The sequence below is a fragment of the Grammomys surdaster genome, unplaced genomic scaffold, assembly GCF_004785775.1.
Source record: "Grammomys surdaster isolate TR1022 unplaced genomic scaffold, NIH_TR_1.0 581, whole genome shotgun sequence".
Taxonomy (NCBI): domain Eukaryota; kingdom Metazoa; phylum Chordata; class Mammalia; order Rodentia; family Muridae; genus Grammomys; species Grammomys surdaster.
Window position 1 is genome coordinate 1,285,064 of NW_021605000.1, and position 8,012 is coordinate 1,293,075.

The 8,012-nt window shown below is 48.6% G+C and overlaps 1 pseudogene; it reads left to right on the forward strand.

Moving 5' to 3' along the window:
* The first annotated feature begins 289 nt into the window (after nucleotides 1-289).
* LOC114633341 lies at nucleotides 290-7,885 on the forward strand (annotated as a pseudogene).
* Nucleotides 7,886-8,012: the final 127 nt, after the last annotated feature.

An 8,012-nucleotide genomic window follows, 5' to 3' on the forward strand; every position in this document is an offset into this window, starting at 1 on the left:
TGAAGTTGAGGGACGCAGTGAGAACTTTGCAGGCTAGGGTACCTGGGATTATTAGATTGGCATTCACAGGAAGTCACCTGCAGTTCAAATAGTGATTGACTTTAAATGTTACAAATTTGAAACTGAATTTGAAAAGATGCATAGAGCCATCCATGATTTAGCCAAATATGGCCTGTACTACAGCGAAGACCTACAGCCACTGGCCGACACAGCCTGTCCCTTCTTTGCAGATCCCAAAGCCCAGAGGAAAAGGAAGCATTAGAGCAGGAACGGCTCCCATGAGCACAGAATGGAAGCCCCCCCTCCCACAGAAGGGAAGGCCATTGTCAGCGTGGAGGTGACCATCAGGGGTGTCCTGGCACCCAAGGGCCTCTGGTACCACGAGTGGCCTCTCAGAGCTGTGTGGATCAGCTTTGCCACCCCGTCTGTCTCTGCCTGGCTGACTTTTCCCCTTTACACAAATGTCTAGCTTCACAGACCAAGGAATGACTTCATAGACTCTTTGGAAACTGCCCTCCATTTTCCACCCCACTGCCTGGCCCAGTCCTAGATTTACAGAATGTGCCCAACAAATCTCTAGGACTGAAAGTGATTAAGGCACCTGAGCATCTTGGGTTTCTCCATCCCAGTAAGACTGAGCACCCACCGATGCTGACACAATGCCAGTTTCTAGACTGCTTTAGACCTCAGACTAAATGCACACGTAAATCATCCATGAGATTGAAAGCTTTCTGTATCGTTCCCTCCTTCTTTCTCTCCCTCCTTCCTTCCATTCCTCCCTCCTTTCTTTCCTTTTCCTTTCTTCCCTCCTTCCCTTGTTCCCTCCCTCTTTCCTTTCTTCACCTTTTCCTTTCTTTCCTTTTTCTTCCTTCCCTCCCTCCTTCCTTCCCTCCCTCCTTCCTTCCTTCTTTCCTTTCTTCCACTCTTCCTTCAATTTTGAAGGCCCAGCATTTCCATTCAGTACTTCCAGAGACATCTGCATCTCCACTGCCTCCAACTTAGTCTTTACCACCTCATTTCTCTCTTGGACTAGTTCACACCCCATCTCTGCCTTCAGGTTCTCCCAAATTCTACCTTGTAGTCAGTTTCCCACTCAGCACTATGACAAAGGACCAGTCACTCCCTGCCTGACTTACAGCTTCTCGTCCAGCCAACTCAGTCACTTCCTGACATCCCTTACTCCTAGCCTTTCACTTCCTTGGTGGCCTTTCAGTCCTAGGAGCACCTTCACCTACCATGGCTTTTGACGATGCTATCCACTGACCTGTGTCCTTGTCTCTATTCTTCCTGTGGTCTTTGCTTTCTATCTGCCTGCTCCCACTCACACATGCCCAAAGGGGCCTTCCTTGGAATTGCAGGAAAGCAGTTCCCCCATTCTCCATGGGTCCAATCATTCTAGTATGCCAGTCTTTCTCCCCTTGCAGTGCTACTTAGGTCTTGCAAAAGACACTGTATAAGGACAGGGACTGGATCTCCTTTGTGCTGGTGTCTCTTATGCTTAGAGTCACATAGTGAATGTACCAGAAATGTCTTTGGTCTTTTTGATGTGAAAAAATGGCAAACCAGAGGGTGGGGGCAGAGCAGGGTGTCTTTTCCTCCATGATGATGTTGAACACCCAAACAGAAGCACACAAAACCAATTCCATCAGAATCATGGAAACAGCTCAAAGTTTGATATTAATTATGTGAATGACAAATGATAGCAAGCACTCTCATCCGTCTCTAACACAGTAGGAAAACTGGGTGCACCACCCATCCTGAGCTGAGGCCCCACCCCTCACCCCAACCCTAGCACGCTGGCAGTCTTGGTTTTGAAGGAGCAGCAGCCTAAACTCTCACTTTGGCATTCTGGTTTTTTGAATGAAGGGGAACAAATCAGCGTGCAGGTCTGTTCTAATTTATCTGGAGGAACTTGAAGGAGGGGGGTCTTTCATTCTGGTGGGCAGAAAAGTGGGCACCTCTAGTGAAGCTTTAGGTGCAGCCCAGAAAGCCACAGACACCAGTAGGTGCTTGAGGTTTGTTTACCTGTGATCCCAGAATTACAGAGGGACGGGGCAGGAGGCTAACCTGGGCTACAGATGGAGACTCAAATCTGCAGACTTTGTCTCAAACAAAACAAAATAAACACCTCCCCCCAAATCCCAAACCAGACTGACCAACCAAAGACCCAGAGAAGCCAGAGAGAGACGTGGTGGGCCAGGTCTTACAGTTAGACCACCCAGGGCCTGCAGGAAACAAAGGCCTAGGAAACCAGCCACAGGTATGGCAGGATTTAGAGAGCCACACACATGCCTCAGGCTAGCTGAATGCTGGCAAAGAACAAAAAGAGATTAGGATTTTTGTTTTAGGCTCCTCTGTCATCCTTGCTGAGAGTGAGGGAGTGTCCCAGAACAAAGTCAACAGCAAACACCAAAAGGTCCCCTTCTCCTCTGTGCACAGGAGGATTCTGTGTACACATTTTACTTCAAGCCATTCAAGGAAATCTATGTCAAAACATTAGCTAAACACAAGCTAAAAGAAGAGGCCGGTGTCCACACAGGAGTAATTGTCTTCCGCAAAGTGACTTAGAAAGTAGTTTTTGTGGTGGTTGTTTTTAAATGGACAATTACAGCCTTCAACAATCAAAGCAAATGAGCAAAACCCAAAGAAAATAAACAAACCAATAAACCCCCCCCCCCCCCGGAGGGGAGATGGACTGATCTCTACAATTAGAGTCTCACGAAGTTAAACATCCAGTTGTCAGAGACAACAAAATCACAAGGCACTAGGGGACAGGAAGACTTGACACACTTTGAAAGGGGCAGTTAGACAGAAACTGACTCCTAAGGAACCAAAGAAATCAGAGCTTTTGACAAGGGTTTAAAAGTAACTATCTTAAATACGCTCTTATAACAAAAAAGAACTAATATGAAACAACAAGTGAACAGAGGATATCATTAAAGGGAAAGAAATCATCATCACCACCACCACCATCATCACCATCATCACCATCATCATCAAAGAATCAAATAGAAACCCTACATGAAAAACTTATAAGAAATGTTGAAAACCAGATATTCCAGCTTTTCCTTCTCTTCTGTTTTGGAGACAACTCTTGATGTGTAGTAATGATGATCCTCCTGCCTCACTCACCCTTCTAAATGGTGAGAATTCAGGTGTGTACCACCACGCCCAGCCCCAGAGAAAATCTGACTAGGCAAACAAAACAAAACAAAACAAAACCAAAACCAAAAACAAAAACAAAAAACATCAGATTCAAAGACTGGATAGGTAAAATGATCAGACTCTGAAATAAATAAAGAATGAAGAAACATGAACTTGAGGAGTATATGGGCTCAGTGAAGTGAACTAATATCATATATAGGAACGTAAGAATGAGGAGACAGACAGATGGATAGACAGACGGATGGATGGGAAAGAAAAAGAGAGAGAGAGAGAGGAGGGAGCAATGGGCAGTGGTTGGTGGTTCCTTGGTTAAGTGCACTGGCTGCTCTTCCAGAGGACCTGGGGTTTGATTCTCAGCACCCACATGGTGGCTCACACACTCTCTGTAACTCTGTTTCCAGAGGATCCAGTACCCTCTTCTGGTCGGTCAGGCACACATATGGTACACCAACATATATGCAGACAAGCACTTATGTACATAAAACAATAGAACAAAATTTAAAAAGAAAAAACACAATGGTTAGCAGTGGCCCATGTCTGATTAAACATATGGACCTCCAAGCTCAAGATTTTAACAATCAGGGAAGCACCAAGGGTGGGCAAAGATATGGATAAGTGGAAAATGGAAGTCCTTGTGCACTGCTAGTGGGAATCCTGCTGAGAAAACATGGGCAGATTCTCCTCACTTACCCCTGGGATCCCTGTGGGATTCAGCAATTCTACTATATTAGTTGTGCACCCAAAAGGCCTGAAAGCATGCACTCAAAGATGCTATACTTTATTATGACAGCAAAGAAGAGTGACCCTGTGACTGGGGTGATATGAAACTCTGGCATGGTGACATTTGCATAAAGTAAATAGCCGGTTAATCTCAAAGGAGCTCCTTTTGAATGGCACCATGGTGCAGTGACTGACATCCGAGGATGCTCAGGGCATGTTTAGAGGGCATCCACGAAGGCCAAGGGCCTAGGACACTGTGCTAAGGTTTAAGGAGCAGGACACCCTCCACTGCCCCAGCTGAAGGGGTATTGTGAAGACTCAGCAAAGCCGGTGTGAGAAGCATTGCTACCATAGTACATCTCTTGTGGTCCACACAGCCACCGGGTCAGCCTCATAGCCCCTCTGCTCCCTGCTTTTGCATCTGCTTCCTCTCCTGACCGTCTGCTTGTCTGTCGCCCACACCACAGGTTCCCACAATGATCCCCCATCCAGCTCTTCCTCCTAAGTAGCCAGGACCTTGAAGGACTGACCGGTAGCTGTGGAGCACCTGAAGGCTCCAGGTAGCCTCCAGGTCTCAGCTCTTCAATGAGCGGGGTCTGGTCCCAAGCCATAGGGTGCAGTAAGCAGTAACTTCGCCATGCCAATAGCCTGGGTGTGGTGGCTGCAGCTCTCCACATGAGAAGCAGTGAGATCGAAGACTGAATAAGCTGTGAAGGAAGAGATGCATAGACTCTCCAGGAGGAGCTCTAGGGGCAAGCAGTGGGCTAGCTGTGGCTTCTTCAAGGACCACCCAAGCCTTTCCCAGTAGTTCTGAAGGTAATCATGGAAGATTCAAAGCTATCCACCCGGTGTCATCCTCCTCCTGTTGCTCACTGGCTGGTGATAGGTCCCATTTCCCTTCTTCCCACCTCCCTTGTTGGCTAATTAAGACATGCGACCCATGTGCTTCCATGCCATTAAATATGAAAGTAGAGTGCTATGGTGGTTTGAATGGTAGTCTTCCCCCAAAAGTATGGCTACCCAGAACCATCCTCCAGACTAGGACATACTCTAATGAGTAGGGTCCCTGTCAGAGAAAGGGAGGAACAAAAGATGGTTATGTGAAGGTTAGATTAGGGTAGTGTTCTCACAAAACAAAGGGCACCTGTGACTACTGGAAGCTGGATCGGAGGAGAGATTCTCACCTAGGCCTCCAGATCAAATTTGCAGCTCCCATGCTGGAGCAATAATTTCACTGTTTCAAGCCACCAAGACTGTGGCAGTGAGTTACAGAGTCCATAACAGAGACAAACACAGGCCAGGGCAGGCATCAAGGCACAGGTATCCTCAGAGGCAGAGAAGGAAGAACATGCTGGAGGAAACCTGATGGTATGCCACTGAGGTCTGTCTAATGCCACTGCTGCTCCAGCCTGCACAAATACAAGGGCCACTTAAAGATGCAGTCCTACCCTGCCCTGCCGGTGGGCGGTGGGCGGTGGGCGGTGGGCGGTGGGCGGTGGGCGGTGGGCGGTGGGCAGCAGGTGGGGAGTAAAGCTAGAAACCCAAGAAGGCTGGGAGGCTGAGCCTGGAAGATCAAAGAGAAACACTGGCTCATTAAAAATAGATGGTGTTGTCAATGAGGATTACTGCAGGAGATGGAGAGAGAGAGAGAGAGAGAGAGAGAGAGAGAGAGAGAGAGAGAGAGAGAGAGAGATGATCTAAGAGGCAGAGATGCATTCTGAGGGAAGGGGAAGACCGCAGCCATCACTTGGCAAGATTTGAACAGGTTGAATTTCAGGTGATGGTAATGGGAAGTGGACAAATGATTGTCTTGGGAGAGGGGAAGGGCTGGTGATGGATCAGTTAGAGCCAGGCGCTCTAAAGACTGAGATTTAAGGTAAGGGTCAGCTTGTCCTCAGTACAGAGGGGCCTGGCAGGGAAGGGAGGGGCCGAGAGATCGGTTTGCCATTTAGATTACCACGAGTAGCAGTTAGTTTCAACTTTGTTAAACTTGGGGGTAATTTCTTTCTAAGAAGCGAGAGTCACTTTCATGAATATGCAGGCCAAAGGTCACTGAGGAGAGTGGAAGCCGTGTTTGAGCAACCTCCACCCTGGTTTCCATAGCGGCTGTTCACACCTCTGCGCACACCTCTGCGCACACTATGGGAGGATCCCCTTTGTTTATTGTGGCATTTGGTACAACACATTCTGCCCTCGATATTCAAGGAGTATACACCTCCAGGCATCTGACTAAAGGTTGTGACATCTGATACTGAATTGAGTTCTTGATTTATCCGATTTTCTTTTCCTTAAACATGTACCCGTAAATCGTCTTTGCACAAGGATTGGTCTTTGAAGGACCTACAGCCTGAGTTACCCACTGGGTCCTCCCCCACCCCCGCCCCTTGCTTTTTTCCTTCCAGTGTGTATAAACTGCAGCTGACTATCAGTGTATCAGGCCGTGAAGGCCAGGATCTGCAGAGGAAGCTGGGCAAGTGATTCCCCTAGGTGCAGGAAAGGGGTCAGGGGACGATGGTTCTGTTAAGATGAGGACTGCCAAAGGCCAGACTGAGGTTTAAGGTAAGGGTCAGTTTATGGGACCTGGCAGGGGAGTGCTGGGTTTGCCATTTGTGTTACAGTGAGTGGCAGGTAGCTTAAACTTTGTTAAACTTGGGGGCAATTTCTTTCTAAGAAGCAAGAGTCAGTTTCATGAATATGCAGGCCAAAGGTCACATAGTTCGCTCATCTCTGAATGATGCAAAGGTGACATTTGGTGGAGACAGTACTGGGTTTGATCCTCCCCTAGGCAAGTGGTATGCAGGTGTGAGTTCTCTGGAGATGTTGGATAGCAGCAGTATCTTACACCTCTGCTTTTAGGAGAGCCCTGTGGCCCTCTGGGAAGTGAGAGCGTCTCCATGGTTTAGGGTAGATGCCTGAAAATTTTTTTAAAAAAAAATTTTTTTATTTACTTACTTTATGTATATGAGTACACTGTTGCTGTCTTCGGAAACACACCAGAATAGAGCATCAGATCCCATTACAGATGGTTGTGAGCCACCATGTGGTTGCTGGGAATTGAACTCAGGACCTCTGGAAAAGCAGTCAGTGCTCTTAACTGCTGAGCCATCTCTCCAGCCCATACCTGAAGAATTTTAAGTCAGCGTATCATAGAGATGCCTGCACGTCCACACTGATAGTGACACGATCCACAACAACTGAGACACGGGATCAGCCTGGATGCCAGTGACAGGTAGGAAGATTAAAAACAACAAACAGGTCCACTCCTGGCACCGGGAGCCCGAGCTGCACCCGCCGCGGACAGAGCTCATGCGCGCGCGGGGTGGGGGCAGTAGGTGCCTGTCTGCCCCTTGCCCTGCCCCGGCCCCAGCCCCGGGGGCAGTCGGGGCAGCAAGCGGTGGGGCAGGAGCTCTTGGATTGGCAGCCCCTGTAGAAGCGATGACAGAATACAAGCTTGTGGTGGTGGGCGCTGGAGGTGTGGGAAAGAGTGCCCTGACCATCTAGCTGATCCAGAACCACTTTGTGGACGAGTATAATCCCACTACCTACCTACCGGAAACAGGTGGTCCTTGAAGGGGAGATGTGTCTACTGGACATCTTAGACACAGCAGGTCGAGAAGAGTATAGTGTCATGCGGGACCAGTACATGCGCACAGGCGAGGGCTCCCTCTGTGTATTTGCCATCAACAACACCAAGTCCTTTGAAGACATCCATCAGTACAGGGAGCAGATCAAGCGGGTGAAAGATTCAGATGATGTGCCAATGGTGCTGGTGGGCAACAAGTGCGACCTGGCCGCTCGCACTGTTGAGTTTCGGCAGACCCAGGACCTTGCTCGCAGCTAGGGCATCCCCTACATTGAAACATCAGCAAAGACCCAGCAGTGTGTGGAGGATGCCTTCTACACGCTAGTACGTGAGATTCGGCAGCATAAACTGCAGAAACTGAACCCACCTGATGAAAGTGGTCCAGGCTGCATGAGCTGCAAGTATGTGCTGTCCTGACACCAGGTGAGGCAGGGGCCAGCGAGACATCTGGGGCAGTGACCTCAGCTAGCCAGATGAACTTTGTATCCACTTTGATGTCCCTGCTCCCCCAATTCTGCCAATCCCCCTGCCTGCAGTCAGTCAT